The sequence below is a fragment of the Triturus cristatus genome, chromosome 12 (assembly GCF_964204655.1).
Source record: "Triturus cristatus chromosome 12, aTriCri1.1, whole genome shotgun sequence".
In the NCBI taxonomy this organism is placed as follows: domain Eukaryota; kingdom Metazoa; phylum Chordata; class Amphibia; order Caudata; family Salamandridae; genus Triturus; species Triturus cristatus.
Window position 1 is genome coordinate 542,233,492 of NC_140595.1, and position 22,159 is coordinate 542,255,650.

At 44.2% G+C, this 22,159-nt stretch overlaps 1 protein-coding gene across 1 annotated transcript in view; it reads right to left on the reverse strand.

Moving 5' to 3' along the window:
* Window positions 1-22,159, reverse strand: part of LOC146776244 (galanin receptor type 1-like) — a 723,192-nt gene that overhangs the window by 596,138 nt on the left and 104,895 nt on the right. The gene's annotated exons all lie outside the window — the stretch shown is intronic.

Genomic DNA, 22,159 nt, shown 5'->3' on the forward strand with positions numbered 1-22,159 from the left:
AGGACTCAGCAATGCTGCTATCAATGAACCTGATTCTGCTCTCGTGGGTAATGTCTATCTTCTAAGACAATGTATATCATCGTAGCAGAAAACTTTATTCGATTTTTCAAGAAAATCATAAAAGTGTACACAATAAAAACTGTACAGAAGAAAAAGTTAAATAAAGGTCTAAAACACAGCCCCTGCAATTTACAATAGGCACGGTAATAATAATATGATTAAAAGTAGAAATCTAACAATACAGAGTAAGAGCATTCACTGTGATTGCTCTGACAAATACTAGTGCTGCATCTTGTCTGATTTATCCTGAAAGGGCCACACTTTCAAAAGAGAAGCTTCCTTTATTTGCATGGTAATATGTGCTCATGTAAATGAAGGAATTTATTTTTCCCTTAGAGGTGCTGTGCTAGAAGGAAACAAGGACATGTGTAAAGAGGAACATGGGGGTGCACTGAAAGATCACCATCAATGAGGTGAAGTGCGCCCCAAGGCAAGGCACCTTTCGGAAGATGCTTGGATGGTCCTGGTGGCCCTTCCACAAAGGAGTGCAGTCATGGACATGGTTATACCATATGCAAAATGCACATCTACCATGTTTACAAATAGGATTTGGGCATTTTTAGAATGGCCAAACATGTTAGGCATTGGTGGTTCATCTGTGAGGTAACAATATTCAAAAAGTGCACATGCTCCTACAGCCGGAATGGCTGCCTAATATTGAGTGCCATTATAAACAAGACTAAAGATGACAAGTATTATATGGTTCACGCTTTATCCTATATGATACTCAAGTCAGGTCAAAGAATGATACTAAAGTGGGCTGTCCTTGAAGAAATACAGGAATTTTTTCACCAAATAGTCTGTGCCAAGAAGGCATTATTTTTATTTAGGATGTGGGTGGTATGATCAGACTTCCTCTTACCCAAGATTAACTATTCTTCAGAACTTGATAAAATGTAAAAAAAAAAATCACTAATTAGAAAGGAAATAACTTAGTCAGTCATTTGCAGTACAAGGTCCTGGACTTCTGTATAAAGATGTACTTCACCCATAGTCCCCTTCACCTACGCCCCTCCCCTGTTGTACTTAGTAATCAATCAGCTTTGCCACATCTGACTAAGCTTTTTTCTTTCTAATGAGCAAATGCTTAGCGATTGGAGCAAGAGTTCAGGACTAAAATTCTGAAGTCTCAGTACAAATTCCATGATCTTCTTGAGACGGCGCAAAATAGTTTGCATTTATGTGCACTGTATTTAAATCTCCCTGAGGACTAAGGGGTCTGCACGTGCCTCAGCCTTCCTGTGCTTCTCTAACTAGACCCTCCCTGAGGACTAAGGGGTCTGCACGTGCCTCAGCCTTCCTGTGCTTCTCAAACTAGACCCTCCCTGAGGGCTAAGGGCTCTGCAGGTGCCTCAGCCTTCCTGTGCTTCTCTAACTAGACCCTCCCTGAGGACTGAGGGTTCTGCATGCGCCTCTGTCTACCTGTACTTCTCTAAGCTTCCTGAATATTAAGGGCTCTGCAGGTGTCTCAGCCTTCCTGTGCTTCTCAAACTAGACACTCCCTGAGGACTAAGGACTCTGCATATGCCTCAGTCCTTATGTGCTTCTCTAAACATCCTGAGGACTAAGAGCTGTACCGAGTGCCTCAGCCCTTCTGTGCTTCTCTAAACTCCCTTAAGACTAAGGGATGTACACAGTGCCTGAGCCCTTCTGTGCTTCTCTAAACTCCCTGAGGACTAAGGGCTGAACACAGTGCCTTATCAGCCCTTCTGTGCTTCTGTAAACTTCCTTAAGACTAAGGGATGTACACAGTGCCTCAGCCCTTCTGTGCTTCTCTAAACTCCCTGAGGACTAAGGGCTGCACACAGTGGCTCAGCTTTCCGGTGCTTCTCTAACTAGACCCTTCCTGAGGACCAAGGGATCTGCACGCATTGCTGTCTTCCTGTGCTTCTCTAACTAGACCCTCCCTGAGGACTAAGGGCTCTGCACGCGCCTCTGTCTTCCTGTGCTTCTCTAAGTAGACCCTCCCTGAGGACTAAGGGCTCTGCACGCACCTCTGCCTTCCTGTGCTTCTCTAACTAGACCCTCCCTGAGGACTAAGGGCTCTGGGCGCGCCTCTGTCTTCATGTGCTTCTCTAAATAGACCCACCCTGAGGACTAAGGGCTCTGCATGTGCCTCTGTCTTCCTGTACTTCTCTAAGCTCCCTGAATATTAAGAGCTCTGCATGTGTCTCAGCCTTCCTGTTCTTCTCAAACTAGACACTCCCTGAGGACTAAGGACTCTGCATATGCCTCAGTCCTTATGTGCTTCTCTAAACTTCTTGAGGACTAAGTGCTGCACCCAGTGCCTCAGCCCTTCTGTGCTTCTCTAAACTCCCTGAGGACTAAGTGCTGTACCCAGTGCCTCAGCCCTTCTGTGCTTCTCTAAACTCCCTTAAGACTAAGGGATGCACACAGTGCCTCAGCCCTTCTGTGCTTCTCTAAACTCCCTGAGGACTAAGTGCTGTACCCAGTGCCCCAGCCCTTCTGTGCTTCTCTAAACTCCCTTAAGACTAGGGGATGCACACAGTGCCTCAGTCCTTCTGTGCTTCTCTAAACTCCCTGAGGACTAAGTGCTGTACCCAGTGCCTCTGCCCTTCTGTGCTTCTCTAAACTCCATGAGGACTAAGTGCTGTACCCAGTGCCTCAGCCCTTCTGTGCTTCTCTACACTCCCTTAAGACTAAGGGATGCACACAGTGCCTCAGTCCTTCTGTGCTTCTCTGAACTCCCTGAGAACTATGTGCTGTACCCAGTGCCTCAGCCCTTATGTGCTTCTCTAAACTCCCTTAAGACTAAGGGATGCACACAGTGCCTCAGTCCTTCTGTGCTTCTCTAAACTCCCTGAGGACTAAGTGCTGTACCCAGTGCCTCTGCCCTTCTGTGCTTCTCTAAACTCCATGAGGACTAAGTGCTGTACCCAGTGCCTCAGCCCTTCTGTGCTTCTCTACACTCCCTTAAGACTAAGGGATGCACACAGTGCCTCAGTCCTTCTGTGCTTCTCTGAACTCCCTGAGAACTATGTGCTGTACCCAGTGCCTCAGCCCTTATGTGCTTCTCTAAACTCCCTTAAGACTAAGGGCTGCACACAGTGCCTCAGCCCTTCTGTGCTTCTCTAAACTCCCTTAAGACTAAGGGATGCACACAGTGCCTCAGCCCTTCTGTGCTTCTCTAAACTCCCTGAGGACTAAGTGCTGTACCCAGTGCCTCAGCCCTTCTGTGCTTCTCTAAACTCCCTTAAGACTAAGGGATGCACACAGTGCCTCAGCCCTTCTGTGCTTCTCTAAACTCCCTGAGGACTAAGTGCTGTACCCAGTGCCCCAGCCCTTCTGTGCTTCTCTAAACTCCCTTAAGACTAAGGGATGCACACAGTGCCTCAGTCCTTCTGTGCTTCTCTAAACTCCCTGAGGACTAAGGGCCTCATGTAGGTAGCATACAAGTTACCACTTCTTAAATACCGAACGTTACCGAATCGGTATTTAAGAAGTGGTAACTCGTATGTAGGTAATCCTTCGGTAAATATTACCGAATCGGTAAAATTCGGTAATTACCGAATCGGTATTTACCGATTCGGTAATGAGGCATACCTTCCCATTGATGGGAAGGTATGCCTCATTACCGAATCGGTAAATACCGATTCGGTAATGGGGGGAACACATGCAAGGGTGGCAGGGTGTCACATTGACACCCTGTTGCACCCCTGATTCGGCCATGTGTGCACATGTGGCACACATACATGCCCTAAGGGCATGTATGTCTGCCACATTGCACACTTCTAAGCGCTATCACATGCGTTTACACATCCATACATTATTTACCACCAACTATTAGTTGGTGGTAAATACCGACTCAAAACATCACCCACACACTCCCCCTACATCTCATTTTTGTATTCGGAATTTACCGAATCGGTAAAATTACCGATTCGGTAATTTTACCGATTCGGTAAATTACCGAATACAAAAATGATCCCACTACATACCAAAAGCCAAAATACCGGTCGGTAACGGTATAATTACCGAAAATCGGCCGTTACCGACCGGTATTTGGCTTCCTACATGAGGCCCTAAGTGCTGTACCCAGTGCCTCTGCCCTTCTGTGCTTCTCTAAACTCCATGAGGACTAAGTGCTGTACCCAGTGCCTCAGCCCTTCTGTGCTTCTCTACACTCCCTTAAGACTAAGGGATGCACACAGTGCCTCAGTCCTTCTGTGCTTCTCTGAACTCCCTGAGAACTATGTGCTGTACCCAGTGCCTCAGCCCTTATGTGCTTCTCTAAACTCCCTTAAGACTAAGGGATGCACACAGTGCCTCAGTCCTTCTGTGCTTCTCTAAACTCCCTGAGGACTAAGTGCTGTACCCAGTGCCTCTGCCCTTCTGTGCTTCTCTAAACTCCATGAGGACTAAGTGCTGTACCCAGTGCCTCAGCCCTTCTGTGCTTCTCTACACTCCCTTAAGACTAAGGGATGCACACAGTGCCTCAGTCCTTCTGTGCTTCTCTGAACTCCCTGAGAACTATGTGCTGTACCCAGTGCCTCAGCCCTTATGTGCTTCTCTAAACTCCCTTAAGACTAAGGGCTGCACACAGTGCCTCAGCCCTTCTGTGCTTCTCTTAACTCCCTGAGGACTAAGGGCTGTACCCAGTGCCTCAGCCCTTATGTGCTTCTCTAAACTCCCTTAAGACTAAGGGATGCACACAGTGCCTCAGTCCTTCTGTGCTTCTCTGAACTCCCTGAGAACTATGTGCTGTACCCAGTGCCTCAGCCCTTATGTGCTTCTCTAAACTCCCTTAAGACTAAGGGCTGCACACAGTGCCTCAGCCCTTCTGTGCTTCTCTTAACTCCCTGAGGACTAAGGGCTGTACCCAGTGCCTCAGCTCTTATGTGCTTCTCTAAACTCCCTTAAGACTAAGGGATGCACACAGTGCCTCAGTTATTCTGTGCTTTTCTAAACTCCCTGAGGACTAAGTGCTGTACCCAGTGCCTCAGCCCTTCTGTGCTTCTCTAAACTCCATGAGGACTAAGTGCTGTACCCAGTGCCTCAGCCCTTCTGTGCTTCTCTAAACTCCCTTAAGACTAAGGGATGCACACAGTGCCTCAGTCCTTTTGTGCTTCTCTAAACTCCCTGAGGACTAAGTGATGTACCCAGTGCCTCAGCCCTTATGTGCTTCTCTAAACTCCCTCAAGACTAAGGGCTGCACACAGTGCCTCAGCCCTTCTGTGCTTCTCTTAACTCCCTGAGGAATAAGGGCTGTACCCAGTGCCTCAGCCGTTATGTGCTTCTCTAAACTCCCTGAGGACTAAGGGCTGCACACAGTGCCTCAGCCCTTCTGTGCTTCTCTTAACTCCCTGAGGACTAAGGGCTGTACCCAGTGCCTCAGCCGTTATGTGCTTCTCTAAACTCCCTGAGGACTAAGGGCTGCACACAGTGCCTCAGCCTTCCGGTGCTTCTCTAACTAGACACTCCCTGAGGACTGATGACTCTGCACATGCTTCAGCCCTCATGTGTTTCTCTAACCAAACTCTCTCTGAGTACTAAGGCTTCTGCACGTGGCTTAGGCTTCTTGATCTCCTCTAACCAGACACTACCCCAGTGCTCAGGGCTCTGCACATACCTCAGCCCTTATGTGCCTCTCTAAACTCCCTGAAGAGTAAGGGTTCTGCACGTGCCTCAGACTTCCTGTGCTTCTGTAACTAGAGACTCCTTGAGGCCTAGGGCCTCTGAACGTGTCTCTGCCCTTATGTGCTTCCTCTCACTAGACACTCCCTGAGCACTAGGGGCTGCACACAGTGCCTCAGCCCGTATGTGCCTCTCTAAACTCCCTGAAGAGTAAGGGTTCTGCACCTGCCTCAGACTTCCTGTGCTTCTGTAACTAGAGACTCCTTGAACGTGTCTCTGCCCTTATGTGCTTCCTCTCACTAGACAGACACTCCCTGAGCACTAAGGGCTGCACACAGTGCCTCAGCCCTTCTGTGCCTCTCTAAACTCCCTGAAGAGTAAGGGTTCTGCACGTGCCTCTGACTTCCTGTGCTTTTGTAACTAGAGACTCCTTGAGGCCTAAGGCCTCTGAACGTGCCTCTGCCCTTATGTGCTTCCTCTCACTAGACACTCCCTGAGCACTAGGGGCTCTGCACGTGCCTCAGTGCTCTCTCCCAGTCCTCTGTTTCTTTTAAATACACATGCAATGTTGTCCCTTTTGTGTGCTGGGCCCCGTCATCACTTGTTAACACAGAGAGGCACAAAGGCCCTGGGCTATAAAAACTCTGGTTAAAAAACTGTAAGCATTAAGCTCCTGCTGATGACGTCAGTGCCGGTTGAAGAAATGCTCAATAAGCGTGATACGTTAGAGTGATTTTTATGGCGCACGTTTGTCATTACCGTGGCCTCATAGTGTTAAAAGATCTGGGCCCTACCATGATGGGCTTTTCTGGCGCACAGCTGAGCGCATGTTTTATGCGCCTGCAGGGCTTAAAGTGAATTCATTGAACCCGTTATTTCTCTGAGTTAATGCTGTATTTTCAGATAGAAAACTCAAGAACAGCAAACCAGGTTTGAACTCTCCATTTCAGAGCTACGCAATCTGAAAATAAAGCTCTAACTCAGAGAAACATGGGGTTAAATGAATTCACTTTACCCCCTGCGGGTGCGTAAAAAGGCGCTCTGCACTGCGCCAGCAAAGCCCACCATGATGCGACCCCCTGCACTGTGTGAAGTGAATCCATTTATCCAGGTATTTCTCCGTGTGAGTGCATTATTTTAGAGCGCGCAGCGCAGAGCGAGGCATTAACTCAAATAAATTGCGGTTTATATGACGTCACTTTATACTCTGCAGCGCACAGAAGAGGCGCTCGGCGCTGCCCTGCGCCGACAAAGTCTTTCATTAAAAGGCCCTGTGGTTATTTAGTAAATATCCGCAATGTAATTAAAAAATCGGCGGACATGGAAAATGTAACTCAATTCAGACAAGTTCAACACATTGCTGTGTCTCTATACAAGTGTAAAAGGATGTAACTGTGTGCAGTCATTGGCTGAATCCTCACCACACCCTGCCCAGGATGGCCCAGTAATGTTGCTTATACCCTATTCGCCGTTTTTGTTATGTTCACTTGGACCACAGCTGCACATCCGTCTCCAAGCACAACACCGGGCCTCTTCTTGGCCTCTCTCTCTCAGGGCAATAAGATGCAATCACCATAACAACAGCGTGATTGCTGCAGGCTGCTAGTTCTTCCCGGCCTTCTGCTGTCTGCCAGCTCTTCTGTAGTCAGGCACCATGGATGAGAGGATGCTGTGCTGTCATGACCCCTTGTTTCACCTTCTCAAGGGCACAGAAGAAGCATGAATGGTGGGTGGCAAGACTTTCCATTTGATAGTTACAGTGCTCCTGGTCATAGGCTTATTTGCCAGCACAGAGATTGACATTAATGACTCAAACAGAAGAACCAGGCCATCTTGTAACATGTGTAGGATTAACTGTGAACTTGGTAGTAACTATTGCCTTTGTTTGGTCTTCATTGCTGGAATATTTGTGTTATATATCTTATGACGCTCTTTCCTCTGTGGTTTGTACCAATAAAAGCTGTCAGAAACGTCACCTCTTCGGACATTCAGTGGCTATGCTCCCTGTCTCCGTGCTGCACATATTTGCATTATCTTGTCTTCTATTATAAATCCACTCTATCATATGTGCTGATTGCTATTATGTCAATTAGGCTTCTACAGCAAGACTTTTCATTTGATAGTTACAGTGCTCCTGGTCATAGGCTTATTTGCCAGCATAGAGATTAACATTGATGACTCAAACAGAAGAACCAGGCCATCTTGTAACTCGTGTCATAGAAACTGTGAACTTTAATAGTAGCTACTGCCATTGTGCGGTCGTCATTGCTTGAAGAAGTGAAGGCAAATCCTCTTCTCCTTCTAGGTAATTAACTTGGTGTGAGGCCAACGTCTCAGAAGCAAAAACAGAATTCAGCGGTCAACGTCTCAGAAGCAAAAACAGAATTCAGTGGTCAACGTCTCAGAAGCAAAAACAGAATTCAGCGGTCAACGTCTCTGAATCGAAAACAGAATTCAGCAGACAAATTTCGTAAGCGTCTCAGGGTTTCAGTGGGCAATGCCTTTGCTTTTTGCCTCCAGGGGCATCTCGGCATTCTAGGACGTAAGGCAAGGCCACTGGAATTATGTGGCAGGGTTGAGTAAATTATACAGCTAGAAAAGGCAAATTATGCGACGAAATGCGGCATATTTTGTGTTAGTATTACCTCATTATTTTGACATTTTTGGGCAAAGGTTTCACCTCATTAAGATGACTTTGGCATCCAAATATGGAAATAAGCAACAGAAAGGGGACTAGCTAACCTTTCCCAAGGGCATTTCAGTGCGCGGTCATACATGTTGCTGTGTTTTTCGTAACGTTTGATCTGTTTAAACCAGAAAACTTTTTTTTTTGCTGAATTCTACAGATTATACAGCAGATGAATTATGTGGCAAATGTGGCAAACCCATAATTATGCAGAAAATGCTTCAGCTGCAAAAACTGCATAAATCCAGTGGCACTGACCTACAGGTCTCTGGTGTTATCCATAGCTTCTGTCTGTGGGAAGGTCTCTGACACCTCTTTAAAATAAGGCCTGGGAAATATGTACATTACGTCTACGTAAACAAAGTAATTTCAATAATTAGGCATTACTCTTGTAATGTAAAATTGTCGAAATTAAGCGATTATGGAATCTTGAGGAATTAAGGGTAATTTGGGGCAAAAATCCTACCGTAGGAGCACAGGAACAACAAACTAAGTGAGAGCGAGCGGCTGCTGGCTACTGCTGTTCCTGTCCTTTAGCATTTAGCCAGTTTTCTTGGTGCCAAATGCATCTACTGGCCCATTTTGGATGCGAGTCTGCAGTTTGATCTCAGAAAATTGTGCTACATGATAGATTACGCATCTCATGTAATTACAAGTAATTTTGCAGTAATTACAAGCAATTACACTAGAGCGAATTATGTCAGTGACGCCTACCCCTATTTAAAATCAAGCTAGTGTGCATAATGCACACTGTGAGAAACAGTGAGATAGTTTGACAAAGTAGTGTCTTCTTTCACTACAGCACTGTCTCAGTGTGGACAAGTTCATGCATGAGATGGGGATGGTGCATATTTTTTATTGCAATTGGTCACACTGTCCTCTCTGCTGCTGTGATGAAGACCAGAGCTTTACGTCCAATCAATCAATCAATCAATCAATCAATCAATCAATCAATCAATCAGGGATTTGTAAGCGTGCTACTCACCCGCAAGGGTCTTAATGTGCTGAGGAGGGGGGGTTCCGTAGATTTGTCTAGCCGAAGAGTCAGGTCTTGGGGGTGTTCCTGAAGGTGTTCAGGGAGGGGGCTCGTCTGATGTCTGCCGGTAGCTCGTTCCAGGTCTTGGCAGCCATGTGGGAGAAGGATCTTCCGCCTGCTCTGCCACTGTGGATACGCAGGGTTTTGGCCAGTGCGAGGTTAGAAGATCTGAGGTTTCTTTTGGGTACGTGGAAGTTGATTCTGTCGTTGAGGTATTTGGGTCCGACGTTGTGTAGGCATTTGTAGGCGTGAGTGAGGATTTTGAAGGTGACTCTTTTCTCCACGGGGAGCCAGTGGAATCTTCGTAGGTGCTGGCTGATGTGTTCGTGTCGGGGGATGCCGAGGACCAGTCTGGCAGCGGTGTTCTGTATTGCCAATAACATAGTATGCGTCCAGTGGTTATTTCATGATAGGCTGCCCCCGGATCAGCGCAGTGACAGGCGGCATGTGTATGTAAAGTTAATTCATATAATCGGATGTTTCTCTGAGGTAAGGTTTCACCTACAGTCAGTACAGCTGGGAAACAATGAGCATGATCAGCCTATCTTTGCTTCTGAGAAGGTCTGTCTAAAATAAGGCACTAAATTAGAGAAATATCTGACTAAAATAATTGACTTTATAAACTCTAGGTGCATAAAAACAAGTGCTCTGCCTTGCGCTGAGCCGGTGCAGTCTGTAACGATAGTCCCCAGGTGTTGATAAGTGAGTCCAATGACAGAACCAGTAGGTAGAACTGCCGAAGGTTAGAATTTTAATTCATCCACCAAGGTCCTGTGCGATCTTTGGCAGTTCATGCTATTTCACTGTAAACAGCCGTAATTCATTCATAATTGACAAAATTAGGAATTGTGATTTCCAAAGTGCGATTTTTACAAAACCGCAATTAGAAAATAGCAATTCTTAATGTAAGAAACCTTAGCCCTTTAACGTAGCAATTACCAGTGGGTAGGAAATTGACCTACCTCATGAATATTAATGAGGTCGGTCGCAGTTTGCGAACCATTAGGAATGATAGCCATCACAGGGATGGTGCGCTGATGGGGTCAGTAGACAACCATGTCTTTTTAATAAAGCAATTTTCTTTTTAATGCAGCCAGTTTTCCTTAAAGGAAAACAGGATATGTTTCTAGGCAAAAAACGAAATGTTTAAGTTTAATTTTCATTAAGCTTAATTTTTTAAGAGTAGACAATGGTCCATAGGGCCACTGTCTGTACTTAAAAAATATTTTGGTAATCATTCTCAAAGGGGAAGATGTCCTATGGGGACCCCTTCCCAATTGCAAATGTTTGTCATTCCCTTTCTGTAGTTGGTAAAAAAATAATGTTTTGCAATCGTAATTCTGTTGCAAAATATTAGTACATACCACTGTGATTCGGTATTTGGAAGGGTCGCCCTAAACACACCCTTTCCAAATACTACATTGTAAACAAAAATGCGATTCGGTATCAAGTTAACCAATCGCAATTTGACTTTTGTACATTTCAAAATGTTTTTTTGTGGTGCAAACGGCCCAGTTCTGCAAATTGGGCTTTTCGCAAGCTCCCAAAAATATTAGGCCCTGAATGCTTTTCAATGAAGACAGTATTGCTTGCTTTTAATGTATTTATGTCGCAGTTAGAACATCTGGAGCCTTTCCTACAGAGAATAAAAAATAATATAAAATGCTTTTGAAACTACATTAGCTCCTCTCCACTGGCTGTTTGCATCAAAGGAGGGTGCAGATAGCTGTCAAGTGTAAGCACTGTTCTGAAAGTAATTTGCAATTCCATTTCATCTATGATTCCCCTTTCCTCATCAAATAGTTCACGAATGTCAACAATTGCAGTAGTGAAAGCATTCAAGAGCAAATGGTGGTATAATTCCTGGCAGAATGAACACTGTAGGATTGTTAAGCAGACAGCCTGTCCACCTACTGCATGTGGGCTCAGGGCTTGCTTTGGGAGGGCAAAGCAACAGCGACAAGGTAAGTGCGTCAACAGGTGGCGGATATGGGTGGATGCACAGAAAATATGCCAATTATGGGCTGCAGTGACAGGTCAGGATATATTTAACAAGAGTGGTTATACTGGTACAGTGCACATGGGACTCATATGGCAAGTGTTTTGTGAGACTGTGGGATGTGAGGAGTGACATATTCTGATATTTGAGTCAGTAAATCACACATTGTTATTTATTCGCTAGACAGCTGAGTAACTCCAAACAAATGGTATGTTTCTTAATGTGCTGAGTCCATTGCCAACAGCCGTGATGGACCATGTTGCAGAGGGTGTGGGTGTGTGTGGGGGGGGGGGCGTCTGCTATCAATGTTAAGTCACTAAAGACCATAGTGGTTGTGAAAAATCCGAGAGGCAGATAAAGAACAAGTGTGGCAAATGCATTCAGCAGGAGAGTGTAATTGTAGCACATTGTAACAAATATATTCTTAAAGGGTTTTGTGGTCATCAGCAAACAGCACGTTTTCTATAGAAATGGCCACTAAATTTGCATAGACATAGAGTTTTACTTATAAAACTATGCAGCGCACAAACGATAATGTGAAGAAGTTGGGTTTCAGTGACTGTTGCATGTGTGCATCACCAAGTGAACTGATTTGTTTTGATCTTATTAAAATCTTTGTTTCCATCAACCTTCACAATCACAAGGTACATTGGCACTGAGGCCCAGGATTCTTTAGGGCCTCAGCACCCTAATTATGGCAGTATTTTACTACCTAAATAGGACGGGGAGGGACACTTTCCATGAGTGCATTAAGCTCATGTCACTCTTATTACACCACTTGAATGACTGATATGGAGCATGTAATCTAAAGTGTGGGATAGCTCAGAGAGATAAGGTTTCTCTGCTACAATTGAATGTAGTCTACACGTCTACGGTTCGAGTTCTTGCACGTCTGAATCGCATTTCATTTTTCCATAAACCTAGACAATAAAAAGTGTGGCTTCTGGTTAAATTATCATGTGTGGTTGCATACATAATGCAAACAAATGGTGCTCTGAAAATATACATCGACCAGTAAAGAAACAACCCAGGCATTCAGAAGCGGCGGGCTTCTGAAGGAAATGTGAGCCCCAGCACCTATTCTTTTACAAATTAAGCACTAGGTTGGCTCCAAGCTGGAGCACTGACAACATGGGCACATTGAAGTGTGTGATCTCAGCACCTGGCTGTCATCATCCTTCCTGAAGATGCAATAATGACAGATAAAAGGGTACGCCCAGCCTAGAAACTTCCTCTCCTTGAACAGCAGAAACCACAGCTCCCCCTTCATTCTACCATCCACCAAATCGCAGAGCTCAGCAAGACTAGTCTGAATCTCCTTGTTAAACAATACACCTCATGGAATTTACAGAGATAGCCTGGTCTCTCCATCCTCACTTCAGCGCCTGGGACTCCGCCCTCCAACTACAGGAATGCAGGAAATATACTACCTATTGTCTGTGGAAGCTTTCCTCAACCTCGTTCATGAGACGTACTAAACCAGAGGTATCCAAATGGATCGCATACAGCATTTCTAACTAATACTGTGTGTCCAACTTTAAGGATAAACATCAGATATCCCTCTAGCATTTGCAGAATCTCCTATTCAATGTTTGCATTATTTATCCGGTATATTCTCTCATTTTGCTATGATCATGGGGCCACGGCTTCCTATGAGGGCAACCTTAAGCTCTCAGTATTTCCTAATATATGTATTTAGCTTGTATTTATGCTTCCAACCCCTGAGTTGATGAGCTATCCTTGCTGAATTGGTGTGTTGGCCTAGCAGAAGCTTAGGGGTGAACAGACTTTGTTAAAGTACTGAATATAACACTATCTCACTTGCAAATAATGATGTTTCTTACCACAGTTTTGCATCCTGAAAGTATATGCTGTCTCTCAAAAGTATACTCTATGCTCCCAAAATCCTACCTGAAAATGTTGACTAGACTTAAACCTTCGTATTGCCGCTTCTCTTTTTTCTTTGAATGCAGGGCCGGACTGGCCGTAGCGGGCACCGGGCAATCCCCCGGTGCGCCGCATGGGTGGGGGCCTGTTTTGGGACCCTGGGGGCCGTTTTTGTTACAGGGCCGTTTTTGCAGCATAACTGCAAAATCGGCCCTGTAACAAAATCGGCTGAAAACCGGCCCTGGCAAAGAGCTCGGCCGCACCCCCAACCCCCGGGAGGGGGCGGCCGAGCACTTTGTCAGGGCCGGTTTTGGTTCCCAGTCCTGCCCTGTTTGAATGCTGCTACCCTTACTTTTCATCCACTGCATGCCTCCTGTCTCTCAGTACAGCCGACTGCACCATTATTATATTTCTGCAATATGCTTCATATCAAAGATCTTAACCTGTCTTTTTTTGGATGTCATACCCTGAAACCTAGCAATACTCAATTTCCCCTAGTATTTCTACTAATCCCATCATTAGGCTGCATGAACTCACTGCCCCCCTCCACCCTGAAGAACCACGGCCTTATGGGCCTGGCGGCGCAGGGTACGCCTTAATCTCCTGAGTTCACCTGCTTTGTCGAACAGAGACACAGGACACTCCGTTAGGCGTAGAAGATCAGGTTTATGAGCTGCAGCTAAGTACAGTTGTCCCAGAAGTACACACGGTATGTTCTTAGGAGACTGCCACTTTACTTTGTGGCGCACAATCTTTTATAACGCACATATTCGCAAAGAACACTCCCAATGCATACAGGGTTAACCAATGAGAAGAATGTGAAAACAGGATATTAAGTAACTCAAATAAGCCTCCCTTCCAACTGTGTTTGTCACCCTTCCCCACAAGTTAATCAGTGGTAGTGTTTATAATTCGACTTGCAGGTGGCAGGACACATTTGTATGCCCCGGAGGACAGTTGTGAAATGAGAGAATACGAGTAAAGAATAGCGAAGGCCAGAGGATAAGATAAAGTCAGGAAAGAATGGTGCGAAACAATCAGATAGTCGAGACGGGGATCAGTCAAACCAGACGAGGATTAGTGGAGTCGGCCAGGCCCTGACACCTATTTTAAACAGAGGCAGGAGGTTGTCTGACACGTTGCAGTAGAAAGAGGAAAACAACACCTCGTTCACCGTGCTGCCTGAGTGAGGGCAACACAAAATGGCGGCGGGACACAAAATGGTGGTTAAATGCGAACGGGATCGGAAAACTAAATTATCTCAACCCCCCACTAATGATCACACCAAACACCTTCCAATTTGATCCACCACAAAGACAGTGGATCAAATGAATAGAATGGTGTGCTTGAGAGTAGAAGACTAAGCTCAAAAACCTCCGATAATCCATAACCACTGAATTAACTACTAACTTTGGGTTCCAGGACTGCTTGCTGCCCAGCGTAAAGAGCTTCAATGCCTCATCATGGGTAGTAAGCACTATATAGGTGTAATTACTAGATAATAAAAAATAGTATAATACAATTCAAGGTACCCTTGGGGGCAGGGTGTGAAGCGAATGTACCAGCTGGAGATCCAGAAGGATGCTTATGAGCACCCACTACCAGTGCAGCTGAAGAACGGTAACTATACTAGGGTGCTCATCCAGGATTGCTTCTTAGACGTTTTTAAATAAATGAAGAAGAACAAACTGACTATTAACTGCTCAAGAACTGAATTATTGCAGCTATGGCTGACTGTGCCATCACAATCTCTTACCTTCGCCAAACGTTTCAGCAGTGTCAGTTGTCAGAAATATAAGGATCCACTCTGACTGTAAGTTCCTCATGGAATGACTGTTCCCATTCACTCAATATATTTTATGAGGATTATAATCATCATTTGTATCTTTTTCCTTAGGAAAATTCTATGATTCGCAAAACACTGCAAATATATGAATGTGTTGTCCATTTCAGTAGCATAATGAGTGGGGTCAGGTAAGGAGAGTGTTAGACCTGGCATCTTTTGGCATGGTTTCCCCTGACTTTTTGCCTTCTGACCTCCTGTTTTTGACTGTGTGCTGAACTTCCTATATGCTGGCTGTAGTACTTTGTGCACCTTTTCACTGATGACCAGTGCTAAAGTGCATGTGCTCTGTGTCTAAAATGTAATGTCATTTGGTTTCTCCATGATTGGTATATTTGATTTACTGATAAGTCTCTAGTACAGTGCACTATGTGCCCAGGGCCTGTACATCAAATGCTACCACTGGGCCTGCAACACTGATTGTGCCACCCACATGATTAGCGCTTCAAACAGTTCTCAGGCTTGCCATTGCAGAGCCTGTGTGTGCAGTTTTAAACTGCTATTTTGACCTGACAACATAACCTGCATGTCAGGCCTAAACCTTCCTTTTTATTACACATAAGTCACCCCTAGAATAGGCCCTGGATAGCCCATGGGCAGGCTGCAGTGTACTTAAATGGTAGGACATGTACTGTTTAAGTGTTACATGTCGTAGTAGTGAAATACTCTTAAATTTGTTTTTCACTTCTGCAAGGCCTGTCTCTCCCATAAGTTAGCATTGGAGCTGCCATGTAACATTTTACAAGCATAACTTTCAATGGGGAAAAGATAGCAAAAGTAAGTTTAAACTCTCCAGGCTCACAATTTAAAAACAGATCTTTTAGTGAAGTTGTTTTTTTAATTGCAGGTCTGAAACACCCGTTTTAGAAAGTTGGCATTTTCTTATTTTAACCATTCTGTGCCTTCTGCTTGTCTCTGGAATACACATCTGGGTTAGGTGGCCACTGGGCTATGTGCATTCCCTCTAGACAGTCACAGACAAAGGGAGCTGAGGTGTGCCACTCACTTCCTGATGGCCCATCACCAGGCTGATGGGTCTTCCTGAGCTAGAGTGAGAGGGAGGAGCTGACGCATGCACCTGAATAGGGCTGTGCCTGTCCTCACACAAAGGGTTGCATACCCCCCTTTGGTGAGTCTGGAGCCAGGGCACGAAGGGCAGGGTCTTGTGTATTACAAATACCTTTCTTTGAAGTCTCGCCACTACAAAGGCTAAACTGGGTATAAGTACTAGACCTTTGACAGCACCTACTCAGAACACTTCCGGAACTGAGGATATTCTACCAGAAAGAAGAGCTGTTGTGCTACCAAGAGGCCCATTTTGGCTTGTCCTGTTGTTGTGTTCAGTAATGTTTTTGGCCTACAATATTGAATTTGCATAATAGTAACAATGACATCAAAAGGAAGGTATTACATCTATTCAGCCAATGTATCTATGATGAACCTGCAAACGCTTTTGTTTTTCATCTCCGACACAAATATATAAATATTAAGACCATGTAAGCACCATACTGAAGCAAATGAAATGTAGAGTAAGTATCTAAACTGATTATTCGACCTCATTTTAGGAAATCAGCTTAGCTACTTACAGTCTGCCAGGGTTCTCTTCCTTGGGATCCAATCAGCACAATTGAAAATTCTCCTGTTTTCGGTGTGTGATACCTTCAGATATATCCAAATACATATGCACCCTGCATGTGTGTAAAGGCAGAGATTAAAAGACAAAGCGTTGATTTATGCTATGGAATTCCCAGTGCAATGGTGCATTTCTATACCTCAATCACTTGCAAACAGGTGTAGCCAAAATCAGCTAAGCACATCCCTTTTCTAGGACATTAGCTCTATTTAGTAGAGTCGGTCTATTGGAGAAGTCCTGGACCTGTGGGTGGTACAAGGATCTTCCCAAGGATGGTCCACAGACCCTCAAAGAAGCCGTTTTCAGAAGATAAAGAGCCCCCATGATGGCATTTCACTGCCGTTTCCACATCTTGGGCAAGGTCCTTGCTGGTGGCATGCCCGTCCCACTGTTATCCAGGCTGGCACAGCTGCTGGTTTCCATTGATTTATTGACACCATACAGAGGTGTACTCGTTCAGTGTGCTAGAACCTTGGCGAATACTCCAGGCAGCATTGCTCAACTGTCTGTCTGTCAACCAGTTACAAACATTTGCTGCTATAAGTAGCAGAAGTCGATCTACTGCCAGAAGGGTGAGTATGGGGCATGGGGAGGACGCATTTTGTGCATTTTTCAGGAATATGATCGAGGTAGGTCTGCATATGAGGCAGCACATAGGTATAGGAGGCAGCACTTGGGCATGTGAGAGCTGTCCTGTAACATGAAGCCAGAGAACATGAGGCTCTTCAGAGGTGGAGACATGCAAGTCTACACCGAGGTGGACATCTACACTAACAAATGACGAAGAGCATAAACGGATCTATTTACACCTAGGTACCAGTGTAAATTTACATGTGAATGGATCTACACATGTAAATCTACATTTATGAATATGGCCCTTAACCTCCCCGTCCCTAAAAAAATGTGTAATGATTATGTACCCTGGTTCTCTTCTAAAGTGTTTAAGTTCACCCTGCATAAAACTGCAAAAAACATTGATGTCTCACTGGAAGGAGAAAAAATATATGATTTCTTAAAGCTTATATTTATTTTTGAAAGCCTTACATATGATCTTTGATTGAAAAATCGATTTCGTCTTTGGTGTTTATTCGAAAAAAGCGCGTCAACTTTCTTATCATGGCCCAGAGAGACACAATTATAACAAGAGGGTAGAAACTAATAACCTTAATTAGTAGCAACTTTCTAACGTCATCTTTTAACATCTCAGCTTGTGTTATTTTTTTCCTCAATTCCTACCTCTTGTGCAGAGGTTTTGGCATTGAATTACCCATTTAAAATTGAGGAAGCAAGAACGAAACACATAACAAAGATCAAACGAGCCATTTCTGTAAAATGACTTGCCAGTATAGTAGTCCGCGGCCAGCTCATCATTACCACACAATTGCACCACCTCAGGAAATACCCAGAAAACTCACGTGTGTAAGACGTAAAGGTCACTGAACACCACATTCTCGGGGGTTTAAGCAGTATCAGGGTAGTTGCACCTTTATGGGTTAGGCTATGACATGCTGAAAACTAGAAGTGGGCGAAATTAGCTTAATTTGCTTTCCAGTAATTACATAATATTTCGACATAATTATGCAAAAGACAAATTCATCATTTGGTGCTACATCTTTGTCGGAAATGCGTTCTCATGTCAAATTTTGATGGCACAATGCAAATTGCTAAAACCAATGTTTATAAGGTATGGGGTCAGCAGATGCGCTGACGTAGTTGCCTGGCTCTTGTTCTGCACAGGGCCTTCGGATCAGGCTAAATTTGGCAAATTCATGAGAACTGCTCGAAGGGCTCTAAATAAAATAAAACCAGATGCAACCTGCGATGCCGAAACATATCATACTCAGATCATGATACGCTGGACAAGTATGGCATAGCTTGGACAGCAAGAGGAATGGAGGTTGCAGAACGTAACTATTAACAGCAGGCTGGAAAACAACACAAGTCAGGAATATTGCTGGCATAAGGGGACATGAACATTAAGGCTTCTCCCTCTGAAACTGGGGTACGGGGGTCCTAGGACACATGGAGGTGTAGCATGTCGACTCTTTGCACACAGTCATTGCATACAAAAGGTGCACGGTCAATTTTTTATTGTAATTTTAAGTCATGTATTTTAGCACATTGGTATTGTTTACAAAAGGAGTGTGCCGTGTCTTTTAATTTTCATTTTGTGATAGTGAGGTGCAATTTGCAACGATTTAAGTAATTACCCAATAACATTATTCATTCAGTCATTCATTCATTCAGTCATTCAAATGCATAGTGTACTAAAATAATAGTGCAAACAAACAAAAAAGTTGGGCAAATAACAGCCACCCATGTTCTGTTGTTCCTGTGTGTTTGCGGCAAATTTTTACTATGAATGGCATGTTCGCAAAATTACAATGAATGGCGCATAATTGTGCAAAGTTGCGTAATTTCAGGAATTTCACCTAACAAGAGTAACACAAAATGTGCATAATTATGCAAAATATGCTGGTGTAATTTAGATGTCACCAAAACATAGTGTGAAAGGCATATCTTGTGGTGCTGACAGCCCAGAATGATGAGTAAGACTCAGTGTGAAGGGCATGAGTGCAGACTTATTTCTGCATCCCCCTTGAGGAGACTCAAATCAAGAGGACACAATGGGGATGAGGGACCTTTCACCTGTTAGCCACCTGTGGCCATTGAAAGTGCAGCAAGTAGCCTGACCGCAACAAAGCTGTCACCACCAAAGGTGCCACCACTTCCTCTGCCTATGCCCTCCTCTGTATTGGCAATCAATGTGTGGAGGAGGTGATGAACCATCTACTTTTGAGGCCACAGGAGCGGGACAATAGTGTGGGATGTCACTGCTCAAGCTTTAGCTGAAAATGGAGGGCTTGAAAGTACCCCAACAAATAGCCCGTGCAAACACATTTGTTGCACCCATTATGGTGCAGCTGGTGTCCCTGTAGCTGAATCACCACCGGAACTGGCACAGAGGGTGGTGGATATGAAGACAGAGAAGATATCTCTACTGACAACATGATTGTTGCAGGTCTTGGAGGCTATATCAAGTTCATTGATAGGTGGAGGTTGATGATGCCCCTAGTTTTAGGGTTCAGGATGATAGAGAAGATAAATAAAAATCTCTCTCACAGCCTACTCCAAATTTTGAACATGTTATCAACAAAAAGCAAAGAAGGTAGTAATTGCAAAACAAACCAATGTAGCTTCACCCTCACAATGCTAATTAGAATATGATGCTAATACATCTTAATATTGCTTTAACTTCATAAATGTTCTTCACATAGGCAAAGGAAGTCATCACATGATAGAAAGAGAAACTACTGAGCATAGGAGCTGGTGCAGGTGTCTCTGGTTTTCATGAAAACCAGTCGAAAGATCTTCAAACTAAAATACACGACAAAAGTTTCACTACTGAGCTAACAGGAATCCAACTTTCTCACTTAAAAGTGTCAAGGTGAAAACAAGGGGTGTAGCCTGACAGAAGAGAAGGCCTGATCATCTTAGTATAACATGGGTAACAAACAAGAAACTAGTGTAAGTAATGCTTAAACTAATCTTAGCCAGTGGCAATCGCTTGGGACTCTTTTCACATCATTGTTTTTCACCAAAATTTGCCAAGCTGAGACCACCTATTTGCAATCATTCTTGGCCCTGCTTCAAAAGGCGCAACTCAGCCTGCAGCGTCAGAGCAGGAGCCTCTCAGATGGAAACACAAGAAACCCCGGACCAGTTTCTGCCTACTTAGGCCAGTGAGGTATAGTTTGATTTCTAATTCCAGCATTCCTCCTATCACTGTGCTGGTTGGCGGTTGCAGCTGATGCCTTAAATGTGAAGGGTATGCACAGATGTTGGTCCCATGCTCACTGTGCCGTAGACATTAAGCTATATCCCACTGATGAGGCCTAAGCAGGCAAAAAATTATTTCAACATTTCTTCTATAACAACATTGTTTGTTGTCCCAGTTATGCAAAGCATACAATCCACTCTTTTCCTACTTTACCCTGGTTACGTCACACTCTAAAGGGAAGATAATGCACCTGCTAATTAGCAGGCCCTACGCTAACTCTAATTTTTTGGTGCACAATTTGTACCTACATTTTGAGGGTCTTTTACAATTGGACCCTAAGTATATTTGATGTTATTGAAGCAGGCACTGCAACAAATAGACAAATAAATCAGAAGGTAACTCTCTAAATCAGTATCACTTTATCTTTATAATTCTCTATTTAAAGCAATTATGCTTTGAGACGAAAATCAGAGTGGCAGACTGACAGTGCCATGCAGCATGTGAATAACTGTTGAATGGGTGCAGACTGGATTTGCACCTATTTTAGCACTTACTTTCATTGGTAGCTCAACACAAAATGCACTTGCTCCAGTTTTCCCACTAACGTTTCCCACAGGTTTGTGGCTGATGGTAAGTTACCACGCAAACTAATATTCAAAGGGTATTAAAACTGGCACAATGGATTCGCTCTATTCAGTTTTACTTACCACCAAGGTTATAACAAGGTTTATTGTTTTCAGCATAAGCCATAACATTCACATTTAAAATGAAAGATTTGCATATGATATATAAGATACAAGCATGTCATAACCAATCCATGTAAGGTAAATGCAGTATAATTGCTAAAAATACTTAACAGCAAAAACACTAATCACAAACTTCCATTCTCGGATTAATCACTTCCTAATAACACTTAATCTAATGAATAATTAACAAAACAAATGTGAAGATGCCTAATCGGAAGGAGCTATATACCAATTACAGTCTCTCAACACTAAAATTCATCACTGCATCAAGTGCATCCATACTAGCTATTTTTTAAAATTAGCTACCCAGACCAAATGAAGAGACTGAATGCATTGATATGAATCTATCTCGTCATCCCGCAGTCTTTGTTCCCGCAAGGAATCACAATGCGGTTGTTACAACGACTGCGTTGTGATTCCGCATACCATTACTCCGCAAGTCGGAACAACGACTTGCGGAGGGGGGGCGCTGGATGTTGGAATAGTATAATTTACTATTCCAACTCCAGTCTATGCGGACACTAGGGAAGGTGTTGGATTTTAAATCCAACACCTCCACCCCCCCCCCCCTCCGCAAGAATTTGTTCCGACCTGCGGAGTTATGGTATGCGGAATCAAAACGCGGTCGTTGTAACAACTGTGTTGTGATTCCCTGCGGGGACAAGGTTTTGCAGTAAACGTTGTTTACCCATTGATATACGTTGTTGTACTAAAAAATTTAAAATGATGTATGAGCCATTTAGGTTGAGGAGTTAATGTTTTAGAACAGAAAAGCATGCAATGCAGTGTTGTATCTCAACCTCCACATTCTGTTATGAGCGCCCCGTGCAGGTAAGAGCGGTGAGGCGGGGTGGGGGTGGGGTTGGGGCTAAGGGGTGGTACTCAACAGGTGA